Consider the following 27,153-nt stretch of genomic DNA (forward strand, 5'->3'; position numbering starts at 1 on the left):
GCCAGAAGGATACTTTGTCCAGCAAAAGAAGGAATTAGTGGTGCGCGCAGTAGACTTCTTTGTCATTGCTGGGCATCTATACAAGATGGGAAACGCTGAGATACTATGAAGGTATGTACCTAAATTTGAATGAAGCAGCATCCTTGCAGACGCTCATGGGGGCGCCGCGGGAGGAAATTATGCAGGAAGAGCAACCGCGTAGAAGATTTTACGCGCAAGGTTGTGGTGGCCAACCCTTCATCAGGATTCAAAAGCATATTGCAAGGCATGTGACGTATGTCAAGGAATAGGTAGGCCATCACAGAGGGATGAGATGCCTTTGAATCCACAAATGACGTTGCAACCTTTCGAAAGGTGGGCAATAGATTTTGTAGGACCTATCCAGCCTCAAGGAAAGACAGGCGCGAGGTACATTATCATTGCGACGGAGTACTTGACTCGTTGGGCAGAAGCACAGCCAGTGAAGGATTTCACAGGTGTGATGACCGCAAAGTTTCTATTTTAACATGTACTAACACGATTTGGATGTCCAAAGATCTTGATGAGCGATCGTGGTACACACTTCCTGAATGAGACAATCAGTGCACTGACGGAGGAATTTCAGGTGTATCACAAGAAGAGCACACCTTATCACCCACAGGCTAACAGGACAGTGGAGGCATTCAACAAAGTACTGGAGACTGAGCTGACCAAGGTTTGCAACACTCAGCGAAATGATTGGGACCTACGCATACCTGCAGTATTGCAGGCTTATCGGACAACGTGCAAGAAGTTAACGGGACAGACACCCTTTAGGCTGGTATACGGGGTTGAAGCTGTGATGCCTATGGAATACATCGTGCCTAGTCTGCGCATAACAACGCTTACAGGTATGATAGATCGTGGAGCCCTGGAAGATAGGCTCATGTAGTTGGATGAGCTCGAAGAAGAGAGATTTTTGGTTGGATTTCACCAGTAGGTCCAAAAGCAACGCAAAAAGTAATGGAATGACTGACATATTAGGCTGTGCACCTTTAAGGTGAATGACTTGGTGCTATTGTATGATAGTAAGTTTGATAAATTTCCAAGGAAATTCAGAATGCATTGGTTGGGGCCCTATGTTATTAAGGAGATTATCGATGGTGGCACGGTCCAGTTGGTTAAGTTGAATGGAGATCCCTTCCCAGGAAAAGTGAATGGTAGTCATTTGAAGCCATACACAGGTGGCCCGACCATCTGACTAGCCAACAACAGGACAGTCTTAACACTCCAAGCAACTGAAAGGAGGCGCAGGACTATAAACTACACTGCCCGCTTTGGAGAGCTGCACGATTTCAAGACTGCGTGATGTAGCGAAGTGTCACAGGGTCTGCGACAGTGCAAAGATAGATGTGCTCACACGCAGGTCCGTCGAAAAGTGACCGTTAAAGTCACTATTCATGATTTGATGGTCGGTTTGAGGCGTGGGAGGCAGGAATTTAAGGCGATATTTATGGGTTAGATTCTTGAAAATCTGTCGCCAATCTAGCATTAATGAACTGAATGTGGGGGGAACGGTCGAATTTGAATTCAAAAGGCCCTATAAATTACAAGTGGCTATCTAGCGAAAAACACTTGGCATTTTGAGAACTGAGTTGTTGCGCGCTCAAGTATACATGAACCGAGACCTATTCGAGACTCTGAAAGCGAATTCATTGTTTGAGCAACTACCAAAGACACTGCAAGAATTGTAGAATAACACTATGACAACACCTGCATAAGCCATGGACATAGGAGTAGTGATAGCCGAAGAAGCCATGCAGGACATTGCGGTAGTAAAAGCCCCAGAGAGCGCTGGAATAATCATTGAGGTCCCTAAATCACCCTGAACACTGAGACCTAAGAAGGATAAGTAGGCTATGACACTGGTGCGCGTCTCACCAAGAAACTCACAGAGGACCAAGCTCACCCTGTAGGAAAAGGGGAAGGCCATTAATTTGGAGGCTGACGAGGAGGAATCTGAAGAAATCGTGGTGGAGGAGGAGGACAAAGAAATGGAAGTTGAAACCCATGGTGCGGACCCTATTACTAGGCTGCCAGAATATGTTCCTCTGCACAAGGGCAAAGCCAAAGTACCAAAGGATATAGATGAGAGCAAGAGCTCTCTACAAACTCCGTTGCTCCCTGACAATATTGTTTTTGAGGGACCGCACTTAGGGTGAGTTCCTATACTGAAGTTTGAAGATTGGGACCTTGCGGATCATGAGAAATTCCCGAATTTAGCGGTTGAGCAACTAATGCACCAACGGATTGATGTGACGGTTGGAATGATTGAATTGGAGCCACGCAAATGGCTCAGGGGTGTAGAGAAAGCCGAGTTGCTTAACCTGCTCTAGGTTCCGCATTACCACCATGCCCCAATGACCGTCTTCGTCATCAGGCAGCTGCTCTGCTTGGTGCATGATGGGTGTTTGTGGCTAGAGGAGCCCATTCCCATCACAAACCATTTGATTCATCGAATTACACGGCTTCCTTACTCAGGGGAGGATCCAGCTAATATTTTTGAAGAAAAAGGTGGCGAGTTGGCCCTTGCAGAAGCAATGAAGAAGAGGTTCAAATTGGAGAAGAAGAAGCAAGGATACGCTATCTCCAACATTAACAACCCTGTAGTCAAGGTCGTGACACAAATCCTAGCAGGGAAGGTGATGCAGAAGTGTCGTGTGGATGAGGTGCCTGTGCCCGTGGTTGCACTAGCGGCCCAATGTGTGGAAGGAGTCCAGTTCAAATGGGCGAACTATCTATGCAGTGAGTTCCTTGCAAACTGGCGCGAGGCACAGGAGCATGGAAAAATGTTTTAGTATGCGTGGCTCCTATTGTCGATAGTACTGGTGGCATGGGAGCTACTCGAAGATAGCCAATTCCCTTCGGTCACGTCGGACCTTCTAGAGGCAGCGAAGTATGCTTTGTTATGGGCGACCAAGGACGCGCAACATATCATAGAAAGTAAGATCTTATGGGTCCTAATGGAAATGAGCATCCGAATGGGGATCAATCACAAGCTGCGGTTGTTGCCCACAGTTTATGCTAGTTTGTAGATCTTTGCAGAGTTCAAAGCGGATTTCCACCATGTCTTTATCAGGGTGCGGAAGGACCCTACGAAGACATGGCACAACATACCATATCTGGTGACTGACAATGTGATATTTGCAGTCCTCGAGTCTTGGTCGCCCGAGTGGCGCGCTCCAGCTGGCTTCGTGGTGGAAATGGACAAGTCCACCGCACAACGCAAGAAGGAAGAGACAAAGCTTCGAATGGCGCAGCGGGAAGAGAAGCGCAAAAAAGAGGAAGCAGAGGCTAAGGCCTAGGCAGCGCGTGACATTGCGAAAGTGGCAGAACAATAGAAAACAAGGGAAGAAGTGCGCGAAGGACAGAAGTCAGCTTTGCCCGGCGCTGAGGCAGAAATAGAGACAAAAAAAGGTGGCGCGGACCCGCAGACGACGTCCACCCAACTCAAGTGTCTGCGACCGCGAGAGGAGGCAGTGCCACGAAAGAAAACCAAGGCATCCAAAACGTCCTTCGACCCAATCACCCTCACTAAGGGGGATTTGCATGACATCAGAGAAACGGTGAGGGATGTCACCACGGAGGCCCTCCAACAATTTGAAGAACAACAACAGCTGGTATTGGGGGCTCTTCGAACAAAACTACAAGAGTTGCAGGTTCGCACTCCACAGGCTGGCACAATGTCCACCAGCCTCGTGATCGACACTTCAACTTCCAAGGAGATGTTGTGCACAAGGGTGACCAATGCGGTATTGCTACCTAATGGGGCGCTCACCACAGAAAATGAGGCCGACAAGCCTATGGTTAGCAGTCTGAAAGGGGTAGGATTGAACATGGCCGCACTCCCTCAGGAGACACTCTACCTATTATAGGATGGAGTCACTGCGGAACTTAGGGCCCGGGAGAGTCACGCTCTGCAAGTGATGAGCAAGGAGCACATCAACATCGAGTAGTTGGGCCTAAATTGAAACGAAGCAGTAGAGCAGAATAAGAAGATAATGCAGGTTGTTGAGGAAGCCTGCCGGATGGTCCCAAAGTTGGAAATTCAAGCAGAAGAACTGGTAGAGGTTTGCATCTGCAAATTGGCCATAGGGGTGTGTAACGCTCGACAGAGATGGCCAGGGCTTAGCTGGAGCTGAACCTGTAGATTGTAGAGATGGCCAGGGTTCAGCTGGAGTTGAACCTACAGATTGTAAAGATGGCCAGGGTTCAACTGGAGCTGAACCTGTAAATCGCAGAACTGCAGTTGAAGTCTCAACCTTCAACTCCATCAGAGATCAGGGAACAACGTACCACCATTTTTACAACAATAATAGTGACGGTTGACAATGCAGTGGAAGAATGCATGCAACTTTTCAAATAGTCATTCGAGGTCCTAACCACCCTATAGGAGGACTCGAATGTAGAGCGCCTAGAGACAGAGGTGCGCGAGCTCCAATAGAGGTATAACGAGGTAAAAGGGACCATGCAGATGGTTTCCCTTACACAGAGGCTTGCAGGGATGTAGGAGGCAAAGGCACTCAAGGAACAGGTGGATGCCGCTCGGCACAAAGAAGCGGTCTTGAAAGTGCGCCTACAACAATGGATTGACGAGGCTTACGTGATCACAGTCTCCATTGAAGGGCTCGCGAGACTGCAGGCAGCTCAACAGAAGATTCAGAGTAGCAGTTCAGAAGCAGTCACCAAACAACGAGTGGAATAAGTCCAGCAGGCGGCCGCTTAGTGCGCTACCGACGTTGCAGTGATACAAACAGCGCTGGGAGGTCTTCGTGCTAAGATCTCCGCACCTGCAGAGTGACTCAAGGGTGAGTCATGATGTTTGTGTTGGGGGCCTGTTGGGTGTGGGATCCCCCAAGGGTAGTTTTGGGGCTTAAAGCCCAGATTTTGGTCCAATTTTGTAATCCAAATGTAAAGACTCCACATTTTGTGGTTGTGGAACACGTAGATGTTAAAGAGTCATAGGGTTGTTCGCCCTTATTTTGATATTGTAATGTCGGTTGTAAAATATCTACTCATGGTCTGCAGACCATGGGATTGTATAAATAGAGCAAAGCTCTAAGTAGTTAAAAGACACGAAGGAATCAATGATCGAAGATGTATGAGAGATAGCTCTGAAGTAGAAGTCTAAGTTTTGGGTCGTAGCGTAGGTAGAGGTTCTGCAACTGAGTGAGTAGAGGCCTAGAAGTACACAGCTGAGTGCGTGGACCCCTGTAGCTGAGTGCGCAGGGTGAGTCGAGTCTGTAATCATCTGGAATTATAAATAAAGAGAAGTATTCTATAATTTCTATGTCTTTATTTCCTGTTTATGCATCTATTATATTGGGTATAAATTTCACTTATAATGCTTATATGATGCGCGAATGTATGTAAATGTATTGGTTAAGTGAATGCAAGTAAGAGAATCCATTTACGTGAAGCTAACTAAGATCTATTAATAAATCAAGTAATATACTTAGTGTAGTTTGGGAAATATCACAGTTCATTGCCCTAGCAGCGTGAAAGCATATCAACCCCTGGTTAGGGCTGCGTGGAAGCCGATTATAATATTTCACGAAGGTACTGAAGGGCAGAGTATAGGGATAAGAAACTTGCATGAAGGCAGGTATATTTGGAATAAACCGACATCACATCCATCTCAAGGGTGCGGAAACTTGGTTCCAGCATCCCCCCATACTGCTTCGGGTGAGACTTCAGTCTGCGCTCCACGGGCTTATGCCAAAAGGGCTAGTAGTGTAGGGATTTGTTTGGCTAACTAATGCTAAACCTGGGTCAGGCCCCCACAAGCCAACAGTTCCAGCTAGAATTCTCCTTCTTGCTCCACCTGCAATACAAACCAATCAATAATATGATCAACATCCTTTACATATCTTTCAAGCAATGAAACATGAAAAACATCATGGAATTTCACTATCAGAGGTATTACAAGTTTGTAGGCCACTGGTCTAATCCTCTCAAGGATCTAAAAAGGCCCGTAATACCATGGTGCCAAATTTGCACATGATCCGATCCTCAAGGAACACTTTTTGGACTTGACTTGCAAATACACATGCTCCCCAACCTGAAAATCAATAAATTCTCTGTGTTGGTCTGCATAACTTTTCTACCTATCCTATGTTGCCTTTAAATTCTTCTTTATAACCTACACTTCCTGTACCATGTCTGCCAACATGTCTGGTCCAATAAGTACCTTGTTCATTGGATCACTCCAGCTGATAGGTGTGTTACAACTCCACCCATACAATGCCTCAAACAAACTCATCCTCAGTGACTCCTGATAATCATTGTTGTACGCAAAGTTAACCAATGGAAGGTACTCTTCCCATCTCCTTTGTTGGTGTATCACATACATCCTCAACATATCCTCGAGGATCTTGTTGACCCTCTCTATCTATCCATCTATCTATGGATGATAAGATGTGATGAAATCCAACTCTGTCCCTAATGCTGCAAACAAATCCTTCCAAAACTTGGAAGTGAAATTGGCATCCCTATCCGACACAATCGTCTTTGGAACATAATGCAATCTCACGATATCCCTGATGAAGACCTATGCTACCTCACTAGATGAATAAGTAGTCTTCACTAGAATGAAGTGAGCTACCTTGCTCAACCTGTTGACCACAACCATGATAGAATCATGATGCCTCGATGTCATTGGAAGACCTATAATTAAATCCATGGAAATGACATCCCATTTCCACTCTAGAATCGTAATAGGTTGAAGCAACCCACCTAAATTCTTACACCCCGCTTTGACCTACTGATAGTCTAAACGTCTCACCACAAACTCTGCCACTTTCTTCTTCAGATTCCGCCAATAGTAGAAATTATTTAATGTTGTCAACATCTTCTGATATCCTAGGTGACTTGAATATGGTTTTACATGAAAATCCCTCAAGGAAATCTTCTTGATTTCACTATCATCCGTCACAGATCTTGTCCTTAAATATCAACAAGACATCTTCTTTAAGATGATAATCCATATCCTGATCACCTGTACCATGCTATAACCTGAGCATAAGCTCCCTTTACCTGTCATCCTATTGTCCTGCTTGTAAGATCTGATCATGTAAATGTGTCCCATATGAGCTCACTATTTCAACATGGTTCAACTTCACCTTCCTACTGAGAGCATCTGCAACCCTGATCTCAAATTCAAACTCATTAAGGGTAGACAACCATCTACCTTGCATGGCATCCAAATTCAGCTAGTCAAACATATATCTTAATCCACTATGATCACTCATCAACAAAAACCTCCTGCCAAGAAGATAATGTCTCCACATACTCAAGGCATGAATAATAGCTGCCAACTCAAGATCATGAGTCACATAGTTATGCTCGTGCTCATTCAGTTTCTTGGACTAAAGATATCACTTATCCCTCCTTTATAAGGACTCCACCAATCGATCTCTTGCAATCAATTGTACATACTACAAACTCTTTATATGGATCTACAATCTTTAATAGTAGAGCATTTGTCAACAACTACTACAACTCCTCAAAATTGGCTGCACACTCCTTTGTCCATTCAAAATTCTTACATTTCCTCTACAATGATGTAATGGGATATGGAATGTGTGAGAAGTTCTTGATGAACCTCCTGTAGTATCCTTCTAAGCCCATGAATGATCTGACTTCCTCCACATCTTTAGGATTTTCCCACTCCATGATAGTCTTTATCTTCCCTAGATCTATTGTTATGCAATTCTTGGAAACAACATGTCCCAAGTAGTGTACTTTTGTCTGAAATAAACTGAACTTGCTAAGCTTAGCATACAAATGATGCTCTCTTAGCAATCTCAACACTTCTATTAAATGCTTGACATTCTCTTCCTCATTCTTAGAATATATCAAGATGTCATCAATGAATACAATAACAAACTTGTCTAGATAAGGATGCAACACACTATTCATCAAACACATAAATGTAGATGGAGAATTAGTCAAACCGAATGGAACTACAACAAACTCATAATGCCCATCCCGGGTCTTGAATGCAACCTTGTAGATGTCCTCTTCTTTGATGCGTTCCCTGCTGCTCCCTTCAACTGATCAAATAAGTCACCAATCCTCATAAATGGGTACCTATTCTTGATCGTCACCTTATTCAATTGCCTGTAATCAATGCACAATCTAAGAGTACCATCCTTCTTCTTCACAAATAATATTGGTGCACCCTAAAGCGATAAACTTGTTCTAATGTATCCCTTATCAAGCATTTCCTTCAACTAGAAATTCAACTCTACTAACTCTGGAATGCTCATCCTATAAGGTGCCTTTGATGCTGGTGTTGCCCCTGGTACCAACTCAACAGAAAAGTATACTTCCATGTGTGGAAGCAACTCTGGCATATTTGCTAGAAACACATCTTGAAATTGTTTTAATACATGGTACCTCTTGAATATTTCTGCATCCTCAACATCCTTTGTTGAAAAGTGTGCAACAAGAAATGCTAAATTTAGGAAGAGCTAAAAATAGAAATGCTAAAAATAGCACTTCTAAAAATAGCAGTTTGGCCAATGAGCATTTTGGCCACCTTGGGTGAGAGGTGAAACTGCTAAAAATAACATCTTCTAAAAATAGCATTTTTGGGTCCCTTCCTATTTATAGCAGTCCCTGGTCTATCTATAGGAAGTAAATTCGAATTTGGTCTTACCAGCAGTTTGGAATATTAATTAATTAATTCTCCATGAGTTAATTAGTTAAGGAAAATCAAACTTGAAGTCTTTGTGAGAACATGCAATTATTTCTCCATGCATTGGGGAATGTGTCCTTGATTTGCTCCACTGATTGAGGAATTAAGGATGAGTTCTATATTGAGAGGATCAGTTGACTTAGTTTAACTTAGTCAAGTTCAGTTAGATTAATTTAACAAGTTGTTAAATTAATGAGATATAGTTTGTTGATGCTTGCATGCATGTGACAACTATTATTTTCAGATAACTGTGTATTCACTCATGGATAACTAATGCATGTCAATTTAGACAGAGACCCAATTGAGATCAGAGAAGGGACAATGTACTATCAGTTGGATGAATATTTTTCCTATAAAGGAAGCTCATCCATGATGAGGATTTATCTCCTTCAGGTTTGTGCAGTTAGATCAGAGGTTAGTGAGTGTGTGAAGAGGCCAATTCACACAGGTGGCAGCACTGGACCCCAAGGAAACTGCACAAGGAAATAGGAGGCTTGGAGGGCAGAGGAGAAGGTTTGTGAGAAGCCTTTGACTATCTATGAGCAGCAGAGGGATTGTACTAAGAGCTGGATAGCTTCCGAGCTAAGGCTTTGTGTAATCCAGACTATATTTCCACTTGTATGATAATACAAAGATGGGGTTTTAGGCAGGTGCTTTCCCTGGGTAAATTCTTCTGTGTTATGTGTGATTGATTCCTTCTTATCAGTTATATGTGTTCTTATTGATGTTGCTCATGGTTGATTAAGCTTCTGCTAAATTTTTTGTAGAAGTATATCAAGTGTTTTGCTTTAGTACATTGCATTACCAGGTGATCTATAGGTGGGAAATTTCTACATGGTATCGAAGCTAGCTGATTTGTAGAAAAAATTCTACATGGTATCAAAGCTAGCTGATTTGTAGAAAAATTCTACATCCTTACCCTTGTCACTATAAATATGAACTGCAAACATCACACACCATTTTCTGCAACTGTGCTTAACTTGCATAGTTGTGACCATCCTCACTGATGTAGGATTTTTCTTCCCCTGCAAGATTCTCTTCTCTCCATTATCATCCAGGCACTCAATAGCCTTATCATATCAATCTACTTTGGTCCTGTGAATATACAACCAATCCATACCCAAAATCATACTATATGATCCCAATGGTAGTACATTCAAATGTGTTGTGGTAGGGATACCATTCAACTCAAATGAATAAGCTCTTATCCAGTGATGAACTCTCTTCTTCGTACCTGTAGCCAACTACACCAACCAAGACTCTGCATGCACTTCTTTTCTCAAGCCACACTTATCCACTAGGTCAGGATTAACATAACTATAATTAGATCCAGGATCAATAAAAATAGAAATAACTTGATCACAAATATTACTTTCCATCTCAATGATAGATGCTTGGTGATCCACTTGCCTGTTTTTCACTGCTGCATAAATCCGAGGAATACTATGAACAACATCCCCAACTGTATGTGCCTCCTAAGCACTATAGATCTGAGTCCTACCTCCCTGGTACAATGGAAAATCCTTCTTATGATGATCTTTGCCACATATCCAACACTACAATGGTGCTTTACAATCACCTCTAGTCTACTTCTCTCTAGGATGTGACACATGTCCCTTCTCAACTGCACTAAACTTCCTTTAAGGAGAAACATTTTCTTTCTCACTTGCATCTTGATGTCTTCCCCGCTTCAGTGGAGATTTTCCTTTTACTTTCTCATTTCCCTTAAAGTCGCATTTAGGCTTAGCTTTTCACTTTGACTTCTCATAACAATGCTTCAATTTACGGATGGATTCCTCTAACGATCTAGGTTCATGAAACTCAATTTGGTCTTTATATACTACTAGCAATCCACTGATGAATCTCTGAATATTAGCCTTCTCATCCTTGAGATATGGCACATACCTCAACATCTCCAAGAACCTACTAGTGTACTCATCATCTGTCATATAACTCATATATAGCTCATAAAAATCCTTAGCTCTATCATCATAGTCCTCTCCAATAAGTACTTTTTCTTGAACATCCTCTCAAAATCATCACAAATCAAGTCTTGTTCTCGAATGCCCTTTACATTCTTCACATCTTCCCACCAAATATCTGCTTTCCCTTTAAGACCAAAGGTGGTTATCTTGTCTTTCATGTTCTCTGAGTAGCTATGAAATATGAAGAATTTCTTCATTCCAAGCAACCATGCCTCTACATCTTTTGCCTTCTTCATCTCTCCATCAAATGTAGTAGGCTTCACATTCTTACTCTCTTAAGGTAAATACTCCCTCCTCCTATAAGGATGATGATGGTGATGACTATAATGATTTCTCCTAGATGAGGAAATATAATGATGCCCATACATACTAGTCCTCCTGTCAATTTTATCTAGTGATCTGCCACCTCTAACTATGTCCCCTCTATCCAACCTGTATCTGGACCGAGATATGCTACCATAGGCTCCATTAGTTTTCTCTTCATACTATTGACTAATTATCAGCTGTCTCTGTCTTTGTAACTCTGACAAGCTCTGAAGAATTGCTGCATTAACCTCTACCTGCTTCTCCTGGGCCATTGCAAGTATTTCTCGAGCCTCCACTAACATTTCATTGTCTACTTTGCAACTTCTGATATCTGTGATCAAGCTCCTCAATGTATCTACTATACCAGGAGAATACTCTTCTCCTTGTTGCCGAATTGATCTATAGGGAGAGTCACAGGAGCTATAGTCTACCATTTTTCTTTTCATCTTGAATGATCTTCTTCCTACAAGTATACCATGTAAGATAAACCAAATAGATACCAAAACCAAATCCATACCTTAGTGATGTTCAGGGGAGGCTTATCCCATCTACAAAATTAGTCCACATTAGCATGTACACGTATAATCATAAACATATCTGTGTAATAATATAACATCAAAACAACATCATGCATGATCATATCAACGGTATACCTTGATCCCATGCATGATTACCATAACCTTGAAAACATCAGACTTACCCAAAGAGAGTGAAACCATACTCTGATACCACCATGTTGTATCAGATATGACCCAAAGAGAGAAAAACCCACTCTGATACCACCTTGTAATGTGCCTCCTCTCACATCTACCCACTTTCAACGGCTTACCTGGGGTAAACATGAGATGAGAGGTTACTATTCTATGACTCAACCTCCTATATGACATTAAGGAAATGGAGTTGACACAACTAGACCTTACTGACTTCCCTCATGTGCAACAGGACCCTCAGGAGTAACCCAACCCCTCCAGTTGTCCAATCCCTTAGACAACATACCTTTTCCTTGACCTAGAGCCCCGTTCTCTCCCTTGCCAAGGCCTCCATGTGACTATGGGTTCCCAGTTGCTCCCATAGGCCTGCATCAGTGAAACTGTGGCCTTTTTCTGCTAGTGATGTGCTAGCGACTGCGAGAATTAAGGCTATTATTAGAGTTGGGGCTTAGCCTCTACCCAAAAATTTATGAAACTTCTATAAATCATAAAATACATGAAGACAATGCTTGTAAACCAAAACGGGAATGAGGACTTGACCTAACCATCCCCAACCGGGACTGACATTCGGTCAAACACTTGGTAGATATACAACCTACAGGTCATGAATGCAAGCCTAAACATAAGGGACTGAAAACTTATATGAGGTTTAACAACAAGGGTATCTACCTTCTCTCATTAGTTGTCTTAACACCAATTAGGTATCTTATTCATTATTTATTCAATTATAATTAAAAACCTGAATAAAGCCATGACTAATATCTTTCTTAAAAATATGCTTATAACCAACATATAACCAAATAAATAACCATAAGAGAACAACGATTAAAGCTACATAATAAATAGTACATTTCCTTAGCAAAAGTAAGAGAAATTTAGGTTTTAAAAAGAAGAATTAAAAAGAAGGAAGACCATTATTTAAAAAGAAGAATTAAAGAGGCAATTGAAATTGAGAAATCCTCCAATAATATAAATAGGGATGATGGCCTTAAGCTAAGTAGTACCTGGAAACCCTTAATAAATAAAATGAAAAAACTTTAAACTAATCTAATTCGCCCTTATGACTGTATTTGTCAATTCATAATTTATTTCATTAATTAAATAAAGTAATTAATCTAATTTAATTTAATTTAATTTTGAAATTTAAAAAAATAAAAAAAATAAAGAATAATAATAATTAAAATTAATTAATTAATATATAACATATCACATAATTTTAAATAACATAAAAAAATATTCATATATAAGTCTTTCAAATAAAATTTATTTATTAATTTAATTTAATTTTGAATTCTATAAAATAATAATAATAATAATAATAATAATAATAATAATTAATTAATTAATTAATTAAATCAAATTAATTAATTAAATAATATATAACATATCACATAATTTTAATAACATAAAAATATTTATATATAAGTTTTTTAAATGAAATTTATTTATTAATTTAATTTAATTTTGAAATCTAAAAAAATAAAATAAATTAAATTAATTAAAAATTAATTAATTAATTAATATATAACATATCACTCAATTTTAGATAACATAATAAAATATTTATACATTTGTCTTTTAAATAAAATTCTTTTATTAATTTAATTTAATAAAGAATAAAAAAATTAATTAAAAATTAATAAAAAAAAAATTAATTAAAAAAAAAATTAATTAATTTAAATTGATTATGAATTATTTAATTAATTAATTATTAAATGTAAATCAATCAAGCCGACATCATTAGCTAAGAAGATATCTTTCTATTCTTCTATTAATAGCTTCTTAATTTTCTCGACTCTCTCTTCTCAAAATTCAGATCTCATTACCTTGATGATGGACTCACCTAGCTAGTCCGAAACGTCGGTTTCATAAATTTCTCACAGGTTTTTCCATTAATTAAAATTTAGGTTTTATTAACCATAGGTAAACAACAACCGGGTTCGGGACTTCCATGTTCCATCCGACCATAGGTTTGCTGAAACAGATCTTTCTTTCATCCAATTACCCCCATGCCATATTCCAAGCATGAATGTGGGATCTCATGGGATAAACCAATCCATAGACAACCAAGGGAATCTAGAGGTTTAACCACCTCCAACCTCGCCATAACGTGATCAAACCTAAACTGATATCAAGATCACAAAATCAACTGAGCTTTGATGCCTCAAAATTTCTTCACCATCCTTGAGGAATTTTCCTGTCTCCACCCTCAGGCTTTACCATGTATCCCGCTATTACTGGTTTAGGGATTCCTAGGCCTTTGGGAATTTTCCTGAGACCACCTCACCCCAAATTCCAAACCATTTGAGATTCCAAGGCTCAAATTGATAAAGAATCCCATTACACCATGACTATCTAGAAATGGCAAGGCTAGGAAAAAATTCACTGTCGAAACCCGCCAAAATCCATGCCAATGGCATCAAAAGAACCAAATACCAACATGAACATACCATGCATGTCAAAACTAGCTAGGAAATCACACATGCAATCTATTACCTGCAAGTATTGCTGCTGAACCTGCTTGCTCATTGCCTTCGTTTTATATCCTTGTCCTTCTTTTCTTTTCCTTTCCTTTCCTTGCTTTCTTACTTTCTTTCTCCTCTTGGTGCTTTCTCCTCTTTGAGACAAATTCTAAGACTAAACTAATAAAAGGATAAAATTGACAAAACCCATGAACTGATCCTCAGAAGCCTTTTATTAATGAGGCCTCTATTCTCTTCAATTTTCCATTATTTTCCTCCCCACATACAACCTATGACCTTTCACCTTCCTTTTCTTCTAATTTCCATTATTTTCATAAAAAATATGCCAAAAATACCATTTTGACTTTCCAATGCCTTATTCATTACCTTTGCCAATTTCCCTTTAGCCATAAAACACAAGAAGTGATGCCCACTAGTATATTTTTCCCAATATTTAGCTTGGAATAAGTGTCTCCCTCCAGTGGTCTTATTTTACCTTTATTAATTTTTATTACATGAAATTTTAACCTGAGGTTGTTACACATGCTCAAAAAATAGGCTTCATAGCAAGCATGATTCACAATAAATTTCTATATGTTCATGTTGGTTCGAATCTCTTATTATGGTTCCTCAAAATCCTTCTGGTCTTATCGTCGAGTTGGATAATGTGGAATTCCTTAAGGCCCACCTTCCAACAGATCTTGTCCCATTGACTTCAATGTAGGTTTTAACCTTGTATAGAAATTACATGCAAACAAATTATTAAAAATAGAAAATATACAATGGAGAGAAACACAAAACAAATACATAGAGATTTTCCCCTAGATCCAAAAACTGGGACTATCAGATTTATTTTTCATTATATTCCTTTCAATTTTACAACACATATATACATGCCGAAAAATTCATAAACCCCAATCCATTAACCTTGGATTATAACATAACTATAGTTCCCTTGACCAGATCTACAAAATACCATGGAAAGAAAACCATCATGCCCAAAACCATGTGCGAAACCCATAGGTAGGTTTGCACACCTAATATAGGGTCCAAAGAAAAAAAATTCCCGGAGTGCTACCCCAGACCCTGAAGAGGGGGGCTACCGTCCCCCCTCAAACCCCCTGATAGGGGTGGCTGCCACCCCCCCTAACCCCTCGCTTAGTGCGTGGGGTTAGTCGTGGAAATAATATAACACACACCTAACATTCTCCCACTTGTTGTTTTCTTTCCACACAAGGGGTCACAAGAGAGATTAGTCATTGGTCCAACCTTGCAACACCCATTGTTTCTCTATACCAAGAAAAATTCTCAGTTCTCACAGACTTCATCAATGCATCTGCAACATTATTTAAAGTGCCCAACTTTACCAGCAACACCTTTTTGTCCTCAACCATATCCCTCACAATGTGATACCAAACATCAATGCGCTTTGTCTTTGAATGATAAGCAAGGTTATTTGCCAAGAAAATTACACTTTAGCTGTGACAGTCTATCCTTATAGCTCGTTGTACTAACCCCATACTTGAACACAATTTCTGCAACCAAACTACTTCCTTGCTTGCATGAGTGGCTGCCATGTATTCTGCCTTTGTAGTTGAAAGTTCTACTACAGACTGTCTTTTGCTCATCCAACTGACTGCACCTCCAAATAGGTTAAACATATACCCACTTGTAGATCTTCTCCGATCCAGATATCCATCCCAATTTTCATCAACAAAGCCACGAATGTCCAAAACTTTGTCCAATCCTGGTCTTCCTTGGTAGCACAAACCATAATCACTAATGCCACACAAATATCTAAAAATCCTCTTCATTGTTGTCCAATGCTCCTTCCTTGGTTTTGACATAAAACTGATCAATACTCCCACTGCATGTACAATATTTGGTTTAGTACATACCATTACATACATCAGGCTACCAACTGCGCTTGTGTATGGAACACGATACATTTCCTCTTCCTCTTCTTATGTCTTGGGACACTGTTCAACAGATATATTTACACCTACATGAATAGGAACCTTCACCGGTTTACTATCCTTCATATTAAACCTTTGCAGTATTCTCTCGACATAATTCCTCTAGTTTAACCAGAGCTTCCTCTTTACCTAATCTTGTTTAATTTCCATGCCCAAAATATAGTTTACAACACCAAGATCTTTCATGTCGAATTTGGAGGACAATTGGGTCTTCAAATCTTGGATAATTTCTTTGTTATTTCCAATCAGCAACATATCATCCACATACAAGACCAAATAAATAACATGGTCACCAATTAATTTAAAATACACATAGTAGTCTACTTTACTTCTAGTGAAGCCAAATCCCTGTATATATGTATCAAATTTCTGATACCACATCCTTGGTGATTGTTTTAACCACTACAAGAAAAAAGGTCATTGGTGAGGGTCATGCCTGTGATGGACCTTTAAGGTCTGTCACCAATGTCGAATATGGTGACAGTTTTTAAAAAAGTGTTGTTGTAAGTGTATATAGTGATGGTCCTTTAAGGTTTGTCACCAAATCCATTTTCAATGACACTTTTTGTGAGGTTCGTTAAAGGTCCGTCACTAATTCTCTCTTTGGTGACACTTTTGGTGAGAGTCATTAAATGCCATCACTATTTCTCTCTTTGGTTACACTTCTAGTGACGATATTTTATTGACCCTCACGAATGCTCTTTTTGGTTACTTTTGGTGATGGTAAAAAAATGTTCGTCATCATTGATCATTCCAATGAGTTTTTGATGATGCTATGCACTTGTTACTATATTTTTTTTCAAAATATAATGATTTAAGACCATTTTTGCGGAGCCCTTTTCATTATTTGTCCAAGGCCATAGTGGTTAGAGTCAGTCAATTTGATAAGAAGTAATTAGTGCGTATCATTTACCTCAAGTAATAAGAATATAGTTCTCCTATGAGTCAACAGATGATTCATCTCTATTAGGTTTATTATCTAGCAAATTCCCTTTAGATAAAGTTCTACTAGTATGTGTAGGAAATATATTATTTAATACATAATCAAGCTCTATCATTTATATTAATGAGAGGGACCTAGCATTCCTCAACACTCATGTCACACCTTAACATGCTTTGGCACACACTAACATTCCTTAGCACCTTGCATGTCTTAGAACATCTTTTTACCTGGAACATCTTGTGATGAGTAGGACACCCAAGCACATGATGGCATGCCCTAGCATAACATAGCACTCCCCTAACATGTGTTGGCATGCATTGTAGTCCCAAACATACCCTGGAACACCTTGGCATAATATTGCATTGACATACATTAGCACTTGGCACACATTGGCACTTGACATGTATTGAAACCTATTATGTGTGCCTTGCATGCCCGTTTTGAAAAAGATAAAGTCCCGACTTATTAACCCTCTTATGTGTTCATTTCCTTGCATTTTAGCTTGGTTATTCCTTTTGTTTCCTTGAAACTCCTTGATGCGTATTGGCATACTCTGACACCCTGCACATCCTAGCATGTCTTAGAACCTAGCATGTCTTGGCACTATTTGGCACATGTTAGCACACCCCAGAACTACCTAGCACAGTCTAGCACTTCTTAACATGCCTTGATATTCCCGGGCATGCCTTACCGGTGCTTAACATACCTTGTCACTCCCTCTTTGGCATGCCAACTAACACTCATTGACACTCCCTAACACACCCTCATATTCATTCACTTCCATGCATTTTGACCTAGTTCTCCCTTGTGTTGTCCTAGTACTCCCTAACACTCCTTAGCATGCATTGGCACTCACTAGCACACCTTAGCACTCTTCAACATGATTTTCCACTTCATAACATGCATCACACTCCCTGACACACATTGGCACTTGGCATGTCTTAGCATGTTTGGCATGCATTGAGATGACTTGGTATGCTTTGGAATGGTTTAATATTAAAATTATTTGAGATCAATTATTGGAAAGTAGATGAGAAGCAATGGAGGAAGATTTGACACTTAGAATGCACTTACACTTGGCACTTGGCACCTATTGGCACCTAATGTTGGTGTGCCTAGCATGCCCCTCATGGAAAAGGTAAATTGATGACTTATTAACCCTATTATGCATTCATTTCCTTGTAGTTTAACTTGTTTCTCCCTTTTGTTTCCTTGACAGTCCCTGGCATGCATTATCACACCCTTGCACATCTTGGCATGTCTTAGCACTTGGAAAATATTAGCTTGTTTGACATGCCTTTGCACTATCTGGCACATGTTAGAATTCCCTAGAATTCCCTAACACGCCTTGGAAGTCATGCCCTCATAGTTAGCATTACAATTTTCCATGACTTGGGAACCTTACATTTTGTAGAACACCTTGGCACTCCCTAGTTGTCACGCCCTCATAGATATCCTTACTTTTTTTTTTACTTGGGGACCCAACCAATTCATTAGAAAACAATATTGTGCCCAACCCAAAGTCTCGCTTTCTCTGAAAGTTCTTTGTCCATGCCTTATCACAACCATAATATTGCCTCTTGTAAGTCCTATTCTGAACTTCTCCTAAAACAATTCATCCTTGGGACACCTGGAATTCACTGACACTCCTTAGCACACACTCTTATTCGTTCATTTCCAAGAATTTTGACCTAGTTCTCCCTTGTGTTCCCTTGACACTCCCTAACAATCCTTAGCATCCATTGACATTGTTTTCCATTTGTTAGCATGCCTTTTCATTCCTTGGCATGCCCTCGCACTCCTTAGCTATCATGCCCTCACAACTACCCTTATTTTTTTAGACTTGGAAACCCAACCAAGTCCTTCCTCGAATACAACAAGTTAACCAAGTTATAGTTACAACAACTAGATTATGCCTTGTTCACCTAAGAACTTCCTATAACACATATTATGCTACTCATGTCCAATCTCAACTCATCCCACTTAAAAAGTTACCAAGTCAAGGCTCATGTCCAACCATGGCCATAAAACAACTAAGCAACACAATTTACATCTTGACATTCCATAACAACTGGCACATCTAACAATCCCTTAGCATTATGTGGCGCGTGTTAGCATCCCCTGCATTTCTTGGCATGTTTTTCACTCCCTAGCACACCCTAGCACTCCCTAACATGCCCTGACACTCTAGCATGCCTTGGCATTGCCTAGCATATAACCTTGTCACTCCCTCCTTAGAACATTTGGAACTCATTGACACTCCCTATCACACACTCTTATCTGTTCATTTCCATGCATTTTGAACTAGTTCTCCCTTGTGTTTCTGTTGCACTCCCTAACATTTGTTGGCACACATTGACACACGCTAACACCTAACACATCTTGGCATGTTTCCCTAGCACTCTAGCATTCCTTGGAACTACCTAACATATCTTGTCACTCCCTCGTTACCACACGTAGAATTCACTAACACTCCCTATAACACACTCTTATTCATTCATTTCCATGTATTTGAAACTAGTGATCCTTTTTTTTTTCCTTGGCACTCCATAACACTCCCTGGCATGCATTGGCACACTCTAGCACCTGAAACATCTTGGCATGTTTCCATGGCCTCTAACATGCCTTAGCACTACCTACCATACCTTGCTACTCCCTCAGTACACTTGTAACTCATTGACACTTCCTATCACAAACTCTTATTTGTTCATTTGCATGCACTAATTTGACCTAGTGCTCCCTTATGCTTCCATGGAACTCCCTAACACTTCCTAGCACATGTTGACACACCCTCGCACCTAGCACATCTTGGATGCATGTCACCCTAACAATCTAGCATGACTTAGCGTAGCCTAGCATACTATGTCACACTCTCCATAGCACACTTGGAACTCACTGACACTCCCTGTCACACACTCTTATTCATTCATTTCCATGCATTTTGACCTAGTGCTCCCTTATGTTTCCCTGACACTCCCTAACACTCCTTAACATGCATTGGCACACCTTGGCACTTGTCACGTCTTGTTATGCTTCCCTAGGACTCTAACATGTCGTGGCAGTGCATAGCATTCCTTGTCACTTCCTCCTTAGCACACCCTGAACTTGATAACACTTCATTTCCATGCATTTGAAACTTGTTTTCCCTTGTGTTTCCTTGGCACTTGGCCCTAACACTCCCTAGCATGCATTCGCGCCACACTCTGACACTTGACACATCTTGGCATGCCTGAGTAGTTGGCTTGTCTTAACATGCCTAACATGCCTTGGAATTTTCTAACATGTGTTAGTACTTCCTGGAATTCCTTGTCACACCTTGGCACTCCCTAATTGTCATGCCCTCATAGATAACTTTACTATTTTTGCGACTTGGGAACCTAACCAAGTCATTGGAAAAATAGTGTTGTGCCCAACCCAAAGTATCCCTTTATCTGAAACTTCTTTCACCAACCCCTTGTAATTATAACCATATGCTTTCCTCCTACAATTCGTATTTTGACCTTCTCCTAACACAATTTGTCCTTGAGACACCTGGAATTCATTAACACTCCTTAGCACACACACTTATTTGTTCATTTCCATGTATTTTGACCTAGTTCTCCCTTGTGATGCCCTAACACTCCTTAACATTCCTCAACATGAATTGGTAATGTTTGACATGTGTTAGCATGACTTTTCATTCCTTAGCTATAATGCCCTCACAGCTACCCTTACTTTTTTTGGGACTTGGGAACCCAACCAAGTCTTGCCTCGACTACAACAACTTGACCAAGTTACAGTTACTAAACTATTGTAGCGGCTACAACCACCCTCCAAAATTTTTCCTTAGCTTTGTTTTGGAGCCTCCCTACCAACCATCCGAGCAACATGTCTTGCATTGTCAAGTACATGAGCTTCATTGGTTTTCTAGCAGCTTGCTAGCCTGTGCATGATAGCTTCCTTCACTCCCCTCATAGCTTACTTCCCCAAACTTGGTCCAACTGTTAGTTGAGTAGCTCCCTTAGGAAATTGCACAATTATGGAGGGGAACCAGTCTTCCCTCTAGAAATTGCGCAATTCTGACTAATAGCTTGCTGGGCTCAGAAATTGCACAATGCTATCAAGCAACCTTCCTCTGGAAAATTTCGCAATCTGGCCCAGCAGTGCAGTTCAACCTAGAAATTGCGCAATTTTGGGTAGCAGTCAGCTGCTCCTTCCAGAAATTGTGCAATCCCTCTGGACAGCCAACCCAGCTTCCTCCCAGAAATTTCACAAAAATCTCCCTTAGTCAAGCAGGCTATTGCTTGTGCCTTCAGGTTGACCGGTTCCACTCGGGACAGAGAAAACTTGACTTGCATGCATGGGATGTTTTTTATCAAAATAGTGAAAATAAACATGCAAAAAGCATCCCTGGATTTTAGGGAGATATTTTTAGCAGTTGGAGGTTACATGCAAAGATCATTTTAGAAACTTTCCTCCAAGTGTCACTTTTTCCTAGATTTGTAGCATGTGCGTTGTTGTAGCATCCATCGTCGTTTAAATTTCATTTGTAATATTATCACAAGAAAAAATAAATCAAAAGAGAACGTGAAAGTCTAAAAACAATGATTTATTGTTGATGGCATTAAAATGCGAATTAAGGTGGGGCCCCGAACCATATTAAAATTCGAGCAGTATCACAAGATTTAAGTAAGCGTGGGTTCGAGAAGCGGGTAAAGTGCTCTGCAGGGGAGCAATGAGCACAAGTTGTAACTCAGGCTCAACCCCCGCAATTGACAATGACGTCAAGGTGTTTGACCGAGATCTACGGCTTGAGATTGCTGTGGGGGTTCAAGCCCGATGAACATCCCATACACTCCCTGCCCCCGCAACGGGTCACCCCCATCGCTCCACTCCATCCAATCTCCTCCACGTCATCCACCACCCTCATTCATTACCGTCCACCTCATTCACCGTACCCCGTCACCTCATCTACCACTCCATTAATTAATTACATTAATTACAAGTTTTCCCCCCCCATTTGAATATTATATGTATAAAATACAAGCAAAACCCCGTTGAATTAGTCTTTTGTTTTACTACTAAGCAACCTTGCAGCTAGTTTAGCAAATCTGAGTCAGCAACTGTCCCGAAAACTGTCATCAGCAACCGTCCCAACAACTGTCATTAGCAACTGTCACTAGAAAACTGTCACCTACAGTCACCATGGCCAAAAAAGTAAGTTCCTCATCAGTTATCCATACCCCATTAATGGATGTTGAACGAGATATTTCCAATACCCTCTGTACAATTAAACACCTTTCATTGTATCAAGAGGTCATTCTAAACCATAAGAAGTCTCCTATATTCATGGCAATGGTTAGGTCAGGTGTTCTAGTTGCTTTTGTCCTCATAACTCATTTATTCCCTAAATTTATTCAATGGCTAGCCTCAGCAATGTACCCCAAGAATTGTTTCATAATGAATCAGTCAGGGGAGAATGTTTTTCAAGTAACCTCACAGTTAATACACCAAGCTTTAAATTACCCTGTGTCTGGAACTTACACCACCTTTACTAAAGAATCCCTGATTTCTTATTATGATAACATGTCTCCTCAGGAGCTCTCTCATGTCACCTCTTTATTGGCCCATAAATCTGGTCACTTCTCCCTAGATGGTAATCTCTTCTGTTTAGAAATATTTTCAGTTGACATAAGACCTGTGTTGCAAGTAATTGCCAAGATTCTAGGGAAAGAAGACTCCAAGAAGGTAGATAAAGTTGTGCTAGGATTTTTCTCCTTAATGATGAAGCTTAAGATAGTACTAGACATTCCAACATTCTGGGTAGATGCTATCAATACTCAATTTATGACTTTTCCTCTCACTGGTTCCTTCAAATTTCCTTCAGTAATTACTTATTTATTTCTGTACCAGAATGCAGAACATTTTTCTGATTTGGGGCTAAATGTTGTTGATATCAAAAAAAAAAAACAGTCAGTGGTATTCTGGACAGACCTGATAAGGGTTGATCTAGGAGATAGTAGTTTATTTGAGTTTACTTCTTTATTCCTTCCAGTGGCTTATAAAATTTTGAATGGAAGCCTATCCCCAACTTTCCTTCCTAAAGCTCAAGATGTCTTCAATTGAGTAAGGATGTGAGATGTGGAGATTGGTTCATATCTAAAGAGCATGCAGAGATTAGGCTTTATGGAGCCTCTGTCAAGCCTTACAGGTTACCTAAATTTGTGCCAATGAGGCCTTTCTCCCTTGAATTTATTAGGCAGAGCTTAAATGTTGATCAAGTTCATTTTTTTCCTATGAAGAAAGGCTTCTTCTTCAAGTTGCCTAAAGCAGTGGGACCCTTCATTGTAAATACTAGACAGGCTGCCCAAGAGGTTGAAAGATTGTTGAATGATATGTGTCTTTTACAAGTGGTTGAGTGGGCTTATGATCCTCATCAAATTATTTCAAAAAGAATACTGGAGAATGGCTATTCAGTCTTTGTACATGAAAGTAGACCTGAAACAAAGAAATTGGCAAATGGAGGTTTGCAAAACACTCATGGGACAAAGATTGAAACCCCTAGCATTACAGAAAAAGGGGTCAAGAGGAAGTTATTGATCTGGAAGAGGAAGAATCTGAAGCAACAAAAAGGACCAAGCTTCAGGATGCAATGTCTTCAACACAACCCAGTTTGGTGATTCAGTTAGGAGAGACAGAAGGTGCCCCTGCTTCCCCATCTTCCAGAGAACCTGTTCATGATCAGGTTCCTTTAATTCAAAGTATGTTTGCTCAGATAGCTGAGAGAAATCAGAAGATGAAGTTAAATATGGAGGCTCAAGCTGAGTCTTAGGTAACTCCTGAACAAACTAGATTGCTATCTGCCATGGATTTGGAGAAGAGCCAACTTAAAATTGCTTTTTCTCATCCTACTGAAATATCAGTGGGGTCTACTAGCAATTTCAAGACTGTGAACTTAACTGTTGACACTCACAAGCTTCCAATGCTTGACAAGATCAATTTGCATATGAAAACTGGGCAATTGATCATAAATGATCTACATAAGACAAATGCAGCAGCTGTCAAGGCAGAAAAAATGCTAAATAAGGCGATTCAGTAGTTAAAGTTGGAGAAAGCCAACTCCAAAGCTTTGAATGCTCAGGTGGATGAGCTAAAGAAGATTATCATCAAAATAGGTGTCAATCCTGATGACCAACATGCTGTTCAGAAATTATTGCAATCTACCAAATCAGAGATTGGGGCTTTGAAAAAGAAGTTGAATCTACCTACAGGTGAGCATCCCATAGCTATAGAGATAGCTAAAGTAGAAAATGAAAAGGAAAAGCTCCTACAGGATGTGTTGCAGAAGATTGAAGAAGTTTCCTATCTTAAAGAATCTTTGGACAAGATGCAATTATAGGTGTACGCTCATGTTTGTACAATAGTAATGCCAGCCAACACAGATGATCCAGCAACATAGGTTTTACAGTTGGGAACAGAGCTTAAAATGGCTGAGCATGATGTAAAGAAAGCCCAAAGAGAATTGCAAACATCTTGCAAGCTACTGAATTTAAGTGAAGAAGAAGAAAGAAAGGAGAAAGATAATGCAAAGAAGTACAGGGAAGATCTCCTGAGGGCTGAAGATGAAATCAAAAGGCTAAAGGAGAAAATGAAGGGCAATATGTCCTTAATTCAAGCCAGAGAAATCCTATGGGATGAATTCATTGAGGTTATCAAGGGAATTTGGGAGTTTCTGGTGATTATATCTAAAGAAAAAACACTAGTTCGGGATATGGAAGAGGTGGTCATTAAAAACAAGCAAAAAGATCTAGATAGATCAAAGTTTGCAAAGAGAATGATAGATTTCATTAACTCTAAATCTACTACAGAATTGATGGAACATGACATGCCAGACATAACATCATATGTAATTGATTTTAATAAAATGATTGTCAGAAACATCTATATGATTACTGCTGAGAAGAAGATAAATGAGAAGAAGGAAGCAGTTTCAAAGTTTAACATCTTGTTTGATAAAAGGGTTAGGGTTGGACTTCCTTCTTGCTGGGATCTACAGGGAAACTTGCTGCCATGGAAAACATATGAGACTTTGCTGGTTGAGGCAAAAAGCAAAGTTGATAACACTCATGAAAAGACAATAGTATTAAAAGGAGCCACCATTGTGAACTACCTGAACAAATATTTTAAGCTTCTCTCGATGGTGAAGACTCTGTTTACTGACAAGCTGTTGATGCCTCGAAAATCGTTGCAACAACAATGGGGGATAATCACCTGGTCTGGACCTTAAAGCAGCTCATTTTCCGTTTGGTGTGGTGGCTCCGACTGGTTTAACTAGGTCCAGTTACCTTTTCCCTATCGCTATTGGTTTATGATGTATCTTTAACTACCAATAGACAGGGATATCATATCACTTTTTCTTGCTGATCAGGCAAGAGAATGACCCTTAAGCTAATTTGGGTTCAGCCAAGTCACAACTAAAATTTTTCCTCTTTGATAAGAGGACTTAAAAGAATGTAGAACTTTAATTTAAATGCAAACTTATTCTAAGATGCAAGCAAAAGGAACTATCTTAATCCTATCTCAATTAGGTAGATATAGATCTAACCCAACCAAGAGCAAGATATTTAAAATATTGGGATTTAAATATGTCTCGTTTATAATGAATATCAAGTTAATGAAGTAGTTCAATTAATTGACATTATGGATACCAAAACACATCCTATTGAGACCTCTTAACTGAAATAATAAACCAACAACACTCAGGAAGTAATTCACAAAAATTATATTGATTATCAAATTAGTAAATCCAATAATTAAACAATAATATGTGGAAATAGTTCACAACACATTACTATTTAATAAATTAGTTTTATAAGACAAATTTCTGAGTAAATAGTTACTCAGAAATCGGAAATTAATTCATAAGAATAGAGATATATAATAACAACATTGAGACAAGTTATCCATATTGACAAAAGTGCACAAACATGAATAAAATGATACATTCCTGTTATCATAAAAATAAAACTAGTATTTGAAACAGTAGTATTAGAAATACTAATTTATCGCATCCATTTCTCTGACCCTGATCTCCAACAGTCCTTTACATTGCTTGAATTTCTGCTTTCAAAGCTAAAGCTACAATAGTGCAAACTTTTCCCATCATACATAATTCAAGATACAAAAGAAAAATCCTCAATAATCCCCAGATCTGAGATTTTCTCTACTCCCTCTTACAACTTTAAATTCCTATTACAGAAGTTCTTTTAGAAGTCCAAATTTGCAGAGGAGAGCAATCCCTTATTACATTTTTGCAAAGGAATTCTTGAGAGGAAAGTTTGTTGAAGGTAAATCTGTCAAATCTAATTTTATTTGCTCAAAAATTCTAATATTCAATTGCTAGAGCATTCTCATTGATTGAGATTATTTTCTTCATATTTCTTCTACTGTTTTCCTGCAAAAAGAAATCAAAATAAATTAAGATACAATCAATAAAATCAAAATATCATTTCTGGCATTTAAAACAAATCCAATTAAATTCAATTTAAATAAACAATTAAAAATAAAATATAAGCTCTCTATTGATGTCTGGGATGGTTTAATAGAGAAATGATATTATTGACGAATAGATCTGCATTTAGAAGAGGCTTGGATAAATGAAAATGCAGAAAATAAAACTCAGAAAATTGATTTTGTTTAAAAATTCGTAGCTTGATCTTCTGCCTGATTTTTGACCTAATAAATGACCAAATCTGTCAGTGGAGCCTCCTCAGAAATGTTCTCATTGATTTTATCTTTCTAATGAGCCGTTCTGGGCCTCATTTGGCCAAGTAAAACTCATTCTATGAGCTTCCAAAGTTGATGAGTCAAATCTAACACAATTCTAGGATTTCTATTGCTCGACTAAAAATCATAATTTTCAATTAAAAATTTAATCATAAATTAGAATTAGAATTAACTAATAATTAATTCTAATGTAATTGTTAATTATGAAATAAACTAATTATTAAATAAACTATTATTAATTAATCTTAATTTAACTAATTAATATAATTAACTATTTATAGCTAATT

This window comes from Pinus tabuliformis, chromosome 1_1 (genome assembly GCF_031772625.1).
Source record: "Pinus tabuliformis cultivar Carrire ecotype Pingquan chromosome 1_1, CPIR1, whole genome shotgun sequence".
NCBI lineage: Eukaryota > Viridiplantae > Streptophyta > Pinopsida > Pinales > Pinaceae > Pinus > Pinus tabuliformis.